At 35.2% G+C, this 14819-nt stretch overlaps 1 long non-coding RNA gene across 1 annotated transcript; it reads left to right on the forward strand.

Moving 5' to 3' along the window:
• The first annotated feature begins 577 nt into the window (after positions 1-577).
• LOC309631352 lies at positions 578-3061 on the forward strand. The gene is made up of 2 exons (XR_014246214.1): positions 578-1821; positions 2099-3061. It is a non-coding gene; the product is annotated as an uncharacterized lncRNA (long non-coding RNA).
• The last annotated feature ends 11758 nt before the right edge of the window (positions 3062-14819 follow it).

The following is a 14819-nucleotide window of genomic DNA, read 5'->3' on the forward strand; positions in this document are numbered from 1 at the left end:
TGCATACTTCTGATCTTAACTCTTTTGTTCAAAAAATTTAATAACTACCCCAATGCCTAAAAATAACATCCTCCATTCTTTACCCTGGACTTTCCATCTGAGACCTGGCTTTGCTGTGTAATTTTCTAGAACATCTTCACTGAACCAAATGTAACATATCTTACATTTTTCTCAATATGCTCTGGGTTTCCTATGGGAAAGCCAATAACTTCATAGAGATTCATCTGAAGAATCACTACCACGTGCAACCCGACTACAAGATTCATTCACCCCTTTTCCGTTTTTCTCCATTTTTTCATCATCATGTGGTCACTGAGCCAGCTGAGGATCTAGACTCTTGCCATTCTTAATTTTTTTCACATTGCGACAGCTTCCAAACCCTTGCCGTCTTTTTTTTTTAACATCTTTATATAATTGCTATATATAATTGTATAATTGCTTTACAATGGTGTGTTAACTTCTGCTGTATAACAAAGTGAATCAGCTATACATACACATATATCCCCATGTCTCCTCCCTCTTGCATCTCCCTCCCCCCCACCCTTCCTATCCCACCCCTCTAGGTGGACGCAAAGCACCAAGCTGATCTCCCTGTGCTATGCGCCTGCTTCCCACTAGCTATCTATTTTACATTTGGTAGTGTGTATATGTCTATGCCACTTAAAGCTGGAGCTGCACATCCTACTCCATCTGCACCCTAGGACTCTAACCTCACTTAAACATCCCAAAGTCTGAGTGTTGCCCGCTTCCCCAATAAATTTCAACCCATTCAAGAAACATTCTTCATTATCATGGAATTTCCCCCTAACATTTCTTTTCCCTATACAGAAGCCTTAAAATTACCTAGATGGCATTTACAACAAAAATAATCCCACCTTATTGCTTATGGCATCATCTCTCTTGAGGTTTAATGGTTAGAGGAACTTTATCACTATTGTAACAACATTTCCTTTTTTCTCTTGCCTAAGATTCAACAAACATTGAGGGTCTACAATATTCCAGCTATGCTGTGGGTTGCAGGAGAAACAGAGGAAAGAGTCTCTATTCTCACACAACCCACAGTTCTCTGTTCGGAGGCAACTCAGTTAAGTGCAATATTTTTCAAGTCTTTTTTTTTTATTATTACCTAGCTAGAATACTTTTTTACATTATGACCACACACACGCACACACAAACACACACACACACAATGGAAGAGCAAAGGTGGTCAGACAAACATGCAAAAAAGCAATCACAGTGCACTGTGACAATCGCTGTGGGCAAAATGTATGCACATTGTCTAGTTGTCTTATCCATCTTGTTCTTTAGAATCTGGCAGAGCATCATCTGTAAATTCGGTGCTAAATAAATATGTACAGAAGTAATAAACCTGTTGGTAGAATTTTAAAATTAGCTCTTTATTACTAAGACATTTTAAATTTAATTATAAGCTAATTAAAATGTTTAATTGCTGACTTTTACATTTTGTTGAACGTAGTAGGAAAGCCCTTCCAATGATAAAGATTAAATGAAATACTGATAGAAAATTTTTATATTTGAAATCACTATACCTATTAAAGGATTTACTTTAAGATATCTCTTGAATTATATTATACACTCCTTATAATATATTTGCTCACTTTGTGGATGTATATTTGCTTACTTTGTGGCATCTACGTTAATCTCACCTCCTGGATTTCAGTCACCCTTCCCCACCCATCAATCAATGACATAATACAATAAGGAAATAAGCATTTTTTTCAAATATTCTATTAATAAGAGTGAGATTTTTTTTCTTATATGAAATAAGGTTTAAAAGCTGCCAGCTTCTGGGCTTCCCTGGTGGCGCAGTGGTTGAGAATCTGCCTGCTAATGCAGGGGACACGGGTTCGAGCCCTGGTCTGGGAAGATCCCACATGTCGCGGAGCAACTAGGCCCGTGAGCCACAATTACTGAGCCTGCGCGTCTGGAGCCTGTGCTCCGCAACAAGAGGCCGCGATAGTGAGAGGCCCGCGCACCGCGATGAAGAGTGGCCCCCGCTTGCCGCAACTAGAGAAAGCCCTCGCACAGCCAAAAATAAATAAATTAATTAAAAGCTGTCAGCTTCTAAATGTCCCAGCTTCTATAAAACGTCAGATTTTCAGTTTCCTCCTGGACAAAAATACACAAATATTCTATTCCCAGATCTTCAAGGCACCAATAACTCTAAGTGGCTTTACATAACCTGCTGTTCCTTCACTTGGGCCATTTTTCCTGATATTTAGGGTGGCAGTTTTCAAATCCATAGCTATCTACAATTCTCATGTTCATAATTTGGATCTATTTATTGGTAGTCATAAAAATCTCTCTTTTTAGAGCATTACAACATCATTTAACATCAAAAAATCTATACATCTCTTAAATCAAAGGGTCAAAAGTTGCTGTTAGGGAATACCAAAATTTAAAAACATAACTTACACAGAAAAAATATACCTGTGAAATCATATTTTAGTTAAAAGTCAACTGAACACTTTCAATTATGAAGAAATTGTCTGCTTTCTGCTACTGTTACCTTCTATCTACTAACAAACACAAATATGTTTAATATCTCAAGTATTTTGGGGTGGATGAATTACAGGTGATGAATAAGTCAACTTTACAATCTAAATCTGTGCTATTTCTCAAGAGAAATCAGAGCAGTGTTTGCCAATAGAACAGTCAGAGAATTTGGTGTGGAACGATGTAAAAGGCAATTATTTCAATAATGTCACTCCTCAAAGTGAAAGTTTATCAAAGTTGGTAATAACATGGATTTTCAAATTATGATGTCTCTAGTTAGGTGCATTTATTCATTCAATAAACATGTCTAATAAGCATTTACTGAGTCCTAATGTAAGCTAGACAGCATGCTAGGTGACTGGGAACTAGAGTAAAATATCTCTGACAGTAGGAATTTACATGTAATGTGGATGTGGCAAAAATTCAGGTAACATGTGGATCTACTACACTAAATTTTCCTCCAGCAGTAGTAAGCAAGATAATTTTAGGTCGCACACAGTTGAAAATTTGTTTTTTGCTCATTGTAAATATTTCAAAGCCACTTTGTAAAAAAAAAAAAAAAAGATACAATCATGGTGCTGATACACATTTTTCTACTTAAATAAATTTATGTTAAAATGGATTTAATTTAATGAAGTGTATTTTATAAGTAATTGTGCTCATATAGTAAAAATTGTGAAGGATTTTATACTAATGACTCAAGTTTGGGAAACCTTGACTGGCAAGCATCAAATGTTACTCTCAACCCTCAGATTTTCCAAGCCAAAGACTGAACTTTCAGAGACTTAAATCCAATAGGAAAAAAATGTATTACTGTGCAAATGATTACTATATTCAGTAATAGTCCCTTGTTTTTTGTGTTCAAATGAGGTGTTGCCTTTTCTCAATTTTAGCTAGCTGAATAAAATTTTAGCAGGGGAAGGAGGGAGACTCTGAAGAAATAGATACCTCCCAAAGAAATTACCCTTGTGAAACAGATCTACACTCAAACTAAACTATGACTTGGAAAGGTAGAGCTGGATAGCTCCATTATTTGGGCATTTGGGGAGGGAGCATGACCTGAGCCTGAGGAGCTGAAATACTAAGAAGTGAGAACTTAGCAATGAGCCAAGGAGGCAGTAAGAGTAGCAGACTAGCTACTGTAAAGCAAACTTTTCTACCCAACCTAGTATCCAGAGGGATCATCACGCATATTACAGCAAGTACATTTGATGAGCAACAGTGATGTTAGACATCAAGATAGTGCACAAATTATACCCAATACAACCTGATTCAACATCTTAAGATGATAAGAAAGCAAAAACCAGAATTTTCAAGCCCGTTAATTATACAACTAAAATTGCAGAACTAAGCAACCTCAGTTATTATGAAATGAGAGCAAAAGAAAAATTACTTTGCATCGACTGTTTAAAAAAATCTTCAGGGCTTCCCTGGTGGCGCAGTGGTTGGGAGTCCGCCTGCCAATGCAGGGAACACGGGTTCGTGCCCCGGGCCGGGAAGATCCCACATGCCGCACAGCGGCTAGGCCCGTGAGCCACAACTACTGAGCCTGCGCGTCTGGAGCCTGTGCTCCGCAACGGGAGAGGCCGCGACAGTGAGAGGCCCGCGCACCGCGATGAAGAGTGGCCCCCGCTTGCCACAGCTGGAGAAAGCCCTCGCACAGAAACGAAGACCCAACACAGCCAAAAATAAATAAATAAATTAATTAATTAAAAAAAAAATCTTCAGAGACACAGTGTAATCCATTTCAAGTAATGTGGGCTTGCTCTTTTTCACAAATTGCAGTTAAGTTAGATTACCTTCATTCTGACAGTTTGCAATGCATTTATTCCTGTTAAATTTTATCTTGTGGGATTTAGCTTACAATGACGATTGCCAAGATTCCTTTGAACCAGATTTGTCATACAACATAGTTTCTGTCATTTATGACATTTTTTGGTGTGTTAGTTTAAATAAGACTTATAATAAACTTTTAAAGCCACAATGACATTATTATACCTCTGAAATTAACAATATTTTGTTAATATCATCTAATACTTATTCCATGATAAAATTTCTATATATAGTTGATCTGTTCAAGTCAGCATCCAAACAAGATTTGCACAATTGCATCTGGTTTATACACCTTAAGTCCTTTAAAATTTATAATAGTTCTTCCCTTTCTTTTTCATATTAGTCACTTGTTGAAAAAAACTGTCTTATAATATTTTCCACATTCTTGCTTTAGCATTTGGCTGTTATCTATATTGTTTCTCTATCTTTCCTATTTCCTATAAACTCAATTAGAGCTAGAGACGTAATCAGACACAGGGTTAATTACTGGTGCGGCTACTCCATAGGAGGTACCATGTATGCCTTAATGCATCTTACCAGAAGGAATTTATTTGTCCAGCTAGGTAAGACTGAATAGCTGGTTCAGGTGTTTAAACCTGATTCATCAATTAGCTTCTCCATCAATCTTTCTCCTAATGTTTGAGCATTCCTTTGTGATCATTTCCTAAATCCACTATTTTATTGTGTTTCTAAATGATAATTTTTTCCATTCAACCATTCCTTCTGCATAAATTACCTGAAACTGTCTTATAAAAATTGTTCTCAAGGGCTTCCCTGGTGGCGCAGTGGTTGAGAATCTGCCTGCCGATACAGGGGACACGGGTTCGAGCCCTGGTCTGGGAAGATCCCACATGCCGCGGAGCAATTAGGCTCATGGGCCACAACTGCTGAGCCTGCGCGTCTGGAGCCTGTGCTCCGCAACAAGAGAGGCCGCGATAGTGAGAGGCCCGCGCACCGCGATGAAGAGTGGCCCCCGCTTGCCGCAACTGGAGAAAGCCCTCGCACAGAAACGAAGACCCAACACAGCCATAAAAAATAAATAAATAATAATTTTTAAAAAATTGTTCTCAAATGTTTGGTTACTCTGAAATATATTTGTACAAGAGAAGCAGAAAAAGTGCTAGGTTGTTTCCTTTATTTATTTTCAAAATAATGAGTAGGTGTGACCAAGTAACCTCCCAATATGATGGTATTTAAAAAGGTTATTATTAAAAATATATATATATAGGTATTTTGATACTTTACTGTCTTTTGGGGGGGCAGGGTGTCATGCTCAAATTGTCCCATCTTTGGTCATTGGAAACCACTTGAACTTGGTTCTTCTCTTGTTTTTTCTACTTTATCTATTTTTTTTAAACATCTTTATTGGAGTATAATTGCTTTACAATGGTGTGTTAGTTTCTGCTTTATAACAAAGTGAATCAGCTATACATATACATATATCCCCATAGCTCCTCCCTCTTGCGTCTCCCTCCCACCCTCCCTATCCCACCCCTCTAGGTAGTCACAAAGCACTGAGCTGATCTCCCTGTGCTATGCAGCTGCTTCCCACTAGCTATCTATTTTACATTTGGTAGTATATATAAGTCCATGCCACCTTCTCACTTTGTCCCAGCTTACCCTTCCCCCTCCCCATGTCTTCAAGTCCATTCTCTACACCTGCATCTTTATGTCTTTATTCCTGTCCTGCCTCTAGGTTCTTCAAAACCACTTTTTTTTTTTTTTTTTTTTTTTTTAGATTCCATATATATGTGTTAGCCTATGGTATTTGTTTTTCTCTTTCTGACTTACTTCACTCTGTATGACAGACTCTAGGTCCATCCACCTCACTACAAATAACTCAATTTCATTACTTTTTATGACCGAGTAATATTCCATTGTATATATGTGCCACATCTTCTTTATCCATTCATCTGTTGATGGACACTTAGGTTGCTTCCATGTGCTGGCTATTGTAAATAGTGCTGCAATGAACATTTCCACTTTATCTTAATCTCACATAATATGCCATTATATTCATAAATATTTCAGTAAGTATTTCTTAAAAATAAGGACACTTTTTCAAACATAAGCACAATATTTAGAACAAATAATTTCACAATAATTCCTCACAATGTCATGTTCTTCCCAGGGAAGCCCACATCTGATGACAAAATGAGAAAGGTTTATAAAGGTCCAGCCACTTTGACTCAGTGTGGGAGTCTCTAAAGGGCAGTTCTGTCTTCAAAGCTCCCCAGTGGGTTAATGGAGACTTTGTTGAGCCTGAGTCAGTTAATATTTTCCTCTATCCGGTCATGCTCCTCCTTCCTGACCTTCACATGTGTTGGTCCTTAATAAACATATTTCACTCCAACTGTTATTTCAGTATCTGTTCCCAGGGAAGCCAAACTATGGCACAAATACTCCACGAATTTGAACCTCAAATTTGATCCAATTGCAAGAATAATCTCTCAAAATTATGTTCTACCTACAATATGTATTTCTGGCCTATAAGTTCATATATATGTAAAATTTAGACTATCTTATTTTTATTATCAATAACTACACCCAAGATTTTTTTTAAAAGAAAATGAAATGAACATTTTTATTCTTTCTATGAATTTTCTATTGCCTAATCATGAATTCTTTGATAACATAGTATTAATCTGAATGTAGCTTTTTCCTATTTTAGAATATCAGAATTTCAGCTTCAGATGGTAAAGAAACTAGAAGGGATTTCTAAATGCATATAGGACTAATTACATTTAGAAGAACTGGTGTCATTTTGCATTTTATTTTTAAACTAATGGCAAGAGTGCAGAGGAACATATATCAATCATAGTCACTGGTTTTTTGCCTATAAATTTACGTCTGTTTTATATATTATCAAGTTCAAGTTCATTGTAAAATACTTTTACAAGTTTTGATGATGGGTTCAGATATTTGAATGTACAAATTTATTACAAAATATATTTGCTTAAACTCTCAAGATATCACCAAAATGAAAAATTTAGCAAGTCGAACTTTATACATGACCTATGTGACACATACAACAAAACTGTCATCTATTATAGACTAGTGTAGACTAGACTAAAAAGAGGTAGAAAAGGATTTTGAAATGATGACTATTGCTGCTTCTGTCTTTGGTTATGACAGTCATTGTTTTTTTTTTCACAGTCTGTAACCCTATCAGCTAGATAATACTGGAAAGCTTACAGGTCATTTACTCAGGAAGACACCCACTAGTACTGAAAAAGTTATGCGAAAATTATGTTGATGTTGGTAACCAGAAGCAAATATAACAATAAGAGATATACAGATACTATATCTTCTCCCTTGATAAAAACTGTAAGACCACCACCTAATACATTTTAAGTAATGGATGCTATCAACCCCCATTTCTCAACCCATTATCTCAACAAGTTTGATAACAGGAAATATGAATGTGCACCACACCCAAGTTTTAATCTTATAATTCTTAAACTTGAATGGAATAGCACTTTGTTTAAAATAGTTTAAACACAGCTCCTCAGTTAAGAAACTTTGTGATACTTATCCAGTATCACATAAACTTTGTAATACTTAGCCAGAGTTCTAAGTTATTTCATTTTGTAGATTTTTTTCTCTCAGTTGCAGAACATTTTTCTTTATTATTGGAGTAAATAATAATTTTATTGGAAATGCAGAGGCCAAAATCTTAACATTATAATCGTCTAGTGAATAATATTTTTGAGAGGTCATTAAAATTTTCTTAAAATTATTTATATATGGTTTTAAGCTGTAAGAAAATATTCTGTTATTATTCAGTCAGTCAGCCAACAACTATTTGAAAGTTCACTGTATGCAGTGAGGTAGAGGAAGAACAGATATGGAATCAGAATTCCTGGGTCAAATTTTATCTTCACCTTTCACTATGATATCCAAAATAGTCTCAATCTACTCCATATTTGGCATTATTAACCACAAAATAGAAATAATGATAATATTTTTCCTGCATACCCCACAAGGCAGGGGTCAAGTGAGATCATGCAAATGTGAACCTATTTTGTAAAGTGTAAAGCACTCTCCACAAATTTAAGATTTTAGTAGCACATTGTGTGAAACACTAGATGGATGTTGGTTGCCTAGATACCTAGTGTAACAACAGGCCTCCCTGCTGCTCTGTAACCTCTTTTCACTACCTCATTTGTTGGGTGGGAAATAAAAAAGTGCACAGGAGAAAGGAATGTAAAATTAAGAGCCTGTGAAAGTCTTGCCAGGAACATTTGGAAATAAGTGCATTATTGGGAAACAAGCTTTCCCCCCACCCCCTATAAAGATGCTTTTCCTTATCTCCTTGTCCCTGAAATTTTCTGGAGGCATTTTTTTTCAAGATATGCTTTCTCTAATACAAGATTATCTTAATTTACAAAACACATAAATTTTTTAAATATTTATTTATTTATTTTTGGCTGTGTTGGGTCTTCGTTGCTGCATGTGGGCTTTCTGTAGTTGCTGCGAGCGGGGGCAACTCATCGTCGCGGTGCGCGGGCTTCTCATTGCGGTGGCTTCTCTTGTTGTGGAGCACGGGCTCTAGGTGCGCGGGCTTCAGTAGTTGTGGCGCACGGGCTTAGTTGCTCCGCGGCATGTGGGATCTTCCTGGACCAGAGCTCGAACCCGTGACCCCTGTGTTGGCAGCCGGATTCTTAACAACTGCACCACCAGGGAAGTCCCCAAAACCCATAAATTTTGATGAGTGAAAACCAGCTTTGTATGTACATATGAAGATAGATTTAATCAGTCAAAGAAAAGTAGGTACTTGCATGATTAAAAATTTTTTCCAAGCCAAAAGAAGCATAATATCCTGCTTTAAACAATTTTGCCTCAGAATTTTGTCAGGACTGGAAAAAACTTGCAGTGCTATTAAAGAAAAAGCTTTTTAAAACCGATGAAAAATAGTTAAATGTATACTGGGAAAGAAAACCCTATCAACTATACTCCAAAATGTTATTCCTGCAATACTATGAAATTAGGCTACTGAAAAAGAAAAAAATTCTGTTTGGGAAAGGCATATTACATTTAAAATATCATTAAATTTTAATGTGTAAAATTAAGTATATAACTCGAGCTTTGAGCAAAGCCACATCAGGCCCCTTGCTCAGCAGAGAGCATTATACCATGAAGCACACATTTTTCTTCATATTCTTATAGGATATAATCGGAAGTAACCTTGCCTCTAACTCTTTACAGTTAATTTTTATGAATGTTTTTAATTAGGGAAAATGTTTCACAAGAGTAAGGAGCTGGGAACTTGCCACATGCAGACAGAGTTTCCTCTGACATGAATTTTAAAAGAAGCACACTGACAAATGTTTCATAGCAGTGTTGAAATAGTAAAAATCGGAATGTAAGCACAGCAAAGGGACATATAGAATATCATGGCCACAGATTTTGCCCCACGGACACATTTGTTCATGAAGCAAAGTGGACAGAAAGACTATTAAAAGCCCAAGAAGTGAATCTTAATAGTGACAAATTGGTACTATCATTGGTTTGGTCCCAATCTGAATGTAGAATTTTTATACACTTTATCTGATCTTGAAAATGCACTTATACATCATGTTGGATTCTAATGTAGGAGAACTGTACAGGACCAGAAAGACTGAGAGTATAGCCAGTGAGTCAAGAAGTAGGTTCAGGTTTGGAAATGGGAGTGGAAGAAGGGAAGTCAGGTAGTTTTACACCTCATAGCTAGAGTGGAGACCAAGACAAATAAACCATTATATACAACGTCCCTGGATCCTAGGTATCAACAAACACAGGAAACAAACAAACAAACCCAAAATTCTGGACATCCTCCTACTAGTACTACCCACAGTTCCAGTTTCCTCCCCACTTACCTCAGTCTGAGAGATAACTGAACTGATCTTATAATTATCCAGCCCTTAAGCTTCAGAGATGAGGAAAGGATTTTAATAAAATCAAACTGAACAGTGAAAGGGCCAAAGAAGAATGCATTCTCATTGTTCAGGAGGGGAAAAAGTTAAGGAACTGTCATTCAGAATATGTTTATTTCCTGTAATTTGCATATATTAGATAGGAGGCTCTCTGCATTAACAAAATATTCATACTAATTATATACGAAAATGAAATATATCTTATATATATTTTCTTATATCCAGCAGCTTACTGAAGTTTTTCATTGATTTTAATAATTTTTGTTGGTACTTTAGTTTTCTACTTAAACAATCATATCATATACAAATAATGACAGTGTCTCTCCTTCATTTGCAACCCTCATAGTTTCTATTTCTTTTATGGTCTTACCTTACTGGCCAAGATCTCCTCAAAAACGTTGAAAAGAAATGTTGCCAATAGATGTTCTTGCCTTCTTCCTGATATTGAAGAGAACAGTACAGAAAACTATTAAGAATAATTGTTCTAGGTTTTTGTTAGATATTTTTATGAAGTTTAAAAATATTCTCTTCTATTGCCAGTTTGCCAGATCTTTTATAGTAAGCGTCTATTGAATTTTATCAAACATTTTTTTGTGTCTATTGAGATGATACGCTAATACAATGAATTATATTCAATGATTTTGTAATATCAAACTACCATTCCAGTGTTAGGATAAACCAAAACTGATTGTGATGTATTTATCTTTTGATATACTCTGGACACAGTTTGCTAATATTTTTAAATGTTTTCATCTATATTCCTGAGTGAGATTAGACTAAAATTTCCACCCACTTTTATTTTTTCTAACCATTGCTAGGTGGTGTTAATATCTTACAGTAGTTTTTAGAATTTTACTCTTCTATAATATGGAAATTTTCTATAAGATTGGAATTACTTGTTCTTTGAAAATTTGATAGAATATGGATCTGGTGGTTTCTTTGGGCTAAGGTTTTGAAAATAAATTCAATGTATTTAATTTTTATAAAACTATATAGACATTCTTTTTCACCAAGAGTCACCTCTGTTAAATTATATTTTTTTCAGAATTTTTCCAGTTATTCTGTTTTAATATTTACTGCTATATAGCTATTTATGTTCTTCTATTGACTCTTTAATTGCTGCTCTATTTATAGATATGACCCCTTTAAAAAATAAAAACCCTAATGAATTGCTTAGTTTTGCCTTTTCCATCTTTTCCCAAATTAGTCTTACTAGAGATCTGTCTATTTTACCAGTCTTTACAGAGAATTTTTTTTCTTTGTGGATCTACTTGATCATATGTTTATTTTCTATTTTATTATTTCTGCTGTTAAATTTTGCATATCTTTACTTCTAATTTCTTTGTGTTTATATTTCTTTACATTGTTCCAACTTCTTTTTTTGTCCTTTTTTTCTTTTTTTTTTTAACATCTTTATTTGTTCTAACTTCTTTATTTGAATTTTTTAACATAAAGTTTAACATTTGGGAATTTAGGACTGCTTCACCCCACAAGTTACAATAGGTAGTATTTAAATTACTAGTAAATTCTAATAATTTCTAAAATTTCTGTTATTAAATTTCTTGGCCTCAATTACTGAGATCCATTTCTTAACAAATGTGAGGGTTTTTATATATTTTTTATCAAGTTCTAATACAAATGCATTTGATTGGAGAACTGGTGTGATAATATATTTGAATTTTGTGAAAATCTCTTTACTACCTAGTTCATGAGCAATTTTTGTAAAGGTTTCAGTTATGCAGTAAAAGCATGTATCTTAATTGTAGGTTCAATTAAGGCAAACTTGTTATTGTTTTGCTCAATAATTACTGAATATTTGTCCTTTCAATAATTAACAAAATGCTGTAGAAATCTCCTGCTATATGGTGTATTTGTCTTTTCCTTCCTGTAGTCTTGTAAAATTCTGCTGTATATGTTTTTGAAGATATATTATTAGGTACATACAATTTTAGAATTGCTCTATCTTACAGGAGAATTAAACCTTTCATCATTTTGTAGTGAAGTGACTTTTGTTCTTTAGAAATGACTTCGTTGTTGGCATTTATTTTATCTGATTAAAATTGGTACTTGTTATTTGGGTAGTATGTTCCTGCTACATATATTTTCATTCTTTTATTTAAATCTTTCCACATTCCTGTATATTAAATGTCTCTTGTAAACAACATATAGAATTGGAGTAAAAATGTGTTCTATCACAATTAACATATATACACAAAAATACACAAAATAAGGTCACCTCAACTTAATAAGAAGAAACTTGAAAAACATCAAAAATTTATTAAAAATTATCAAAAGGCAACAAGCCCAGCAATAAATCAGCTAGAATAGCCAAGAAAATATGGGAAAATAATAACAATAAATGAGGGCTTGAAAATCCAGACTTTTAAAATCCAGACTTTAATCCATGGCAGTATGAAGATAAAATAATTTAAATAGCTTAGTATTCCCATCAGAATAACCAACCTAATCAATTGAAGAAAACAGAAACTCTATCCCCAAACACCTAAATAAGTATAAGAATTTGATGTACGATTGAAGTGAAATGTTAAGTCCTTCAGAAATGTTATTAAATAGAATAATTGTGATATAAATTTAATAACTAGAATATTATAAATGATAGTTACAATATACTAACAGGAATAACTGTTTAATGAATTGAAAAGAAATACACAGTTTGATTTGTACTTTTTCTCATGCTATATTCCCAAGTAGATTTTGTATTTGTTAGAGTGTCTAAGTAATCATTAAGAAAATGATATAACTAGAAGAAAAGGTGTGTATTTTCTAAGCATGACAACAGAAGCAAGCAATAATAAAGGAGACCCATATAAATTATCAGGGCTGCTCTGAGAGCTATACCCATAAGTATAATCTTTTAACATGCAATGTCCCCAATCACAGGTAAATACAGAGCAAGCACTAACATTGCATTTAACTAACAAAAATTGTTAACTCTTCCTTCCTGATTTGGGCAGTTCCAAATGGGGTGGAGAGAATGAGTGAGAATTAGGAAGCAATACTCATAGAGATGATATGGTCAAGGTTAACATGATAGTAATATTTTTTTAATAAATCATGAAAATCTAGATTATTACCCATGTAAAGTTGTATGCTCTTTTATTTTCTATCTGTGTGTCAGTTTGGATAAGTTTGAATAAAACTACTCATTTAACAAATATTTATAAAGAACTTACTAACTGTGAGACACTATCAGACCATAAGATATAGTATGAACAAGAGAGTTCTAGTTCTTATGATATTTACATTAGAGTAGATCCTTACTTTCCCAAACTGTACAATAACTCAGAGCATTAAGGTAAGATTTAAAGTAGATAATATTTGAAGTGCTTATCATTATTAAGTTTGTAAGGAATGATTACTTGAATACAAGTTTAGATACAAGAAAAGATTATTTGAGAAAGAACATCTGAAGCACTGCCATCTCACACACTTCACTTTTCTTCCTGTACTAGAAATACACAAAGGGTTACCATTTAGACGCACCAAAGAGAATTCCTACAGTCTTTTGTCTTCTGCCATGATGATAAGAGCTGGAAAGAAATAATGCTATTTTACTCTCTCTACCTATTATGATTTTTCAAGATTAATATGAAAGCTGCCACTTTTTAAGCTAACATCATCCTCCACTACTTGGCAACATGTGCCCTCCACTGCAGCAAAGACCACCTTGCATCTGACAAACGTCTCACATTCCCCACAATGCCTTTGATTCTGGTCTCCTCATTGAGTTATACTGACTTTTTATTTCCAAATATAGTCAATACTTAAGCTCAGTTGTAAGCAAGTCCACAATGAACACTTTCTCAAAAACAGGGTGGAACACTACTCTTTCTTGGATGTTTCCCATACCACCTCCTATCCCTGAAATTTAGAGTGGTCCATGAGCTAAAGATGTGATAACCCTACTCTGGCCACCAGGTCTCCACTGGAAGGAGACAAGAAGGAATACTGGTGCTCTTTGAGCTTTGCTAAGGACTGCCTTTCTCCAGCTTCCTCATCTTTGAGAGCTAAAGACAAGAGGAAGCCACAGAGCTTTCGATGTCACATTTAAGACCAGTTTACTTCTCTCAAACACCATTACTAGGTGAAGTCAGGCCTCCAGAACCCAGCGTAATTTGAAACTGCCTCACCGACCCTGCTATCAGCTCTCAAGTCTCTCCAACAGCGCCTGCCTTGAGATCATCAGGACAAATCCCATTGTGCTCTTTATCCCTGAATGTATCATCACTACCAGAAGCTGAGAATTCCCAGACCATCCCTCATCCTCAGAACTCTAACCCTCAGATTGCCTTGTACACCAACTCTGGCTCCATCTTCCAAACTTGTCCATCTCCTGAAACACTTTCACAGCTGTACTCTCTGAACTGGTGGCCAGTCATCAGCAGACTCTCCCATATCCTCAAACTCCTCTTTGAACTCTTCCTTCCATTCCTTGTTTTAACCAAAATCAGTTTAAGCCTATAATCCTCACAAGTAGGCAAAGTTTACCCTCACACCTCTCCTATCTCCAGTGTTTGAGATGGAGTGGATTAT

Source organism: Balaenoptera borealis, assembly GCF_965194805.1.
Source record: "Balaenoptera borealis genome assembly, chromosome: 6".
Classification (NCBI taxonomy): Eukaryota; Metazoa; Chordata; class Mammalia; order Artiodactyla; family Balaenopteridae; genus Balaenoptera; species Balaenoptera borealis.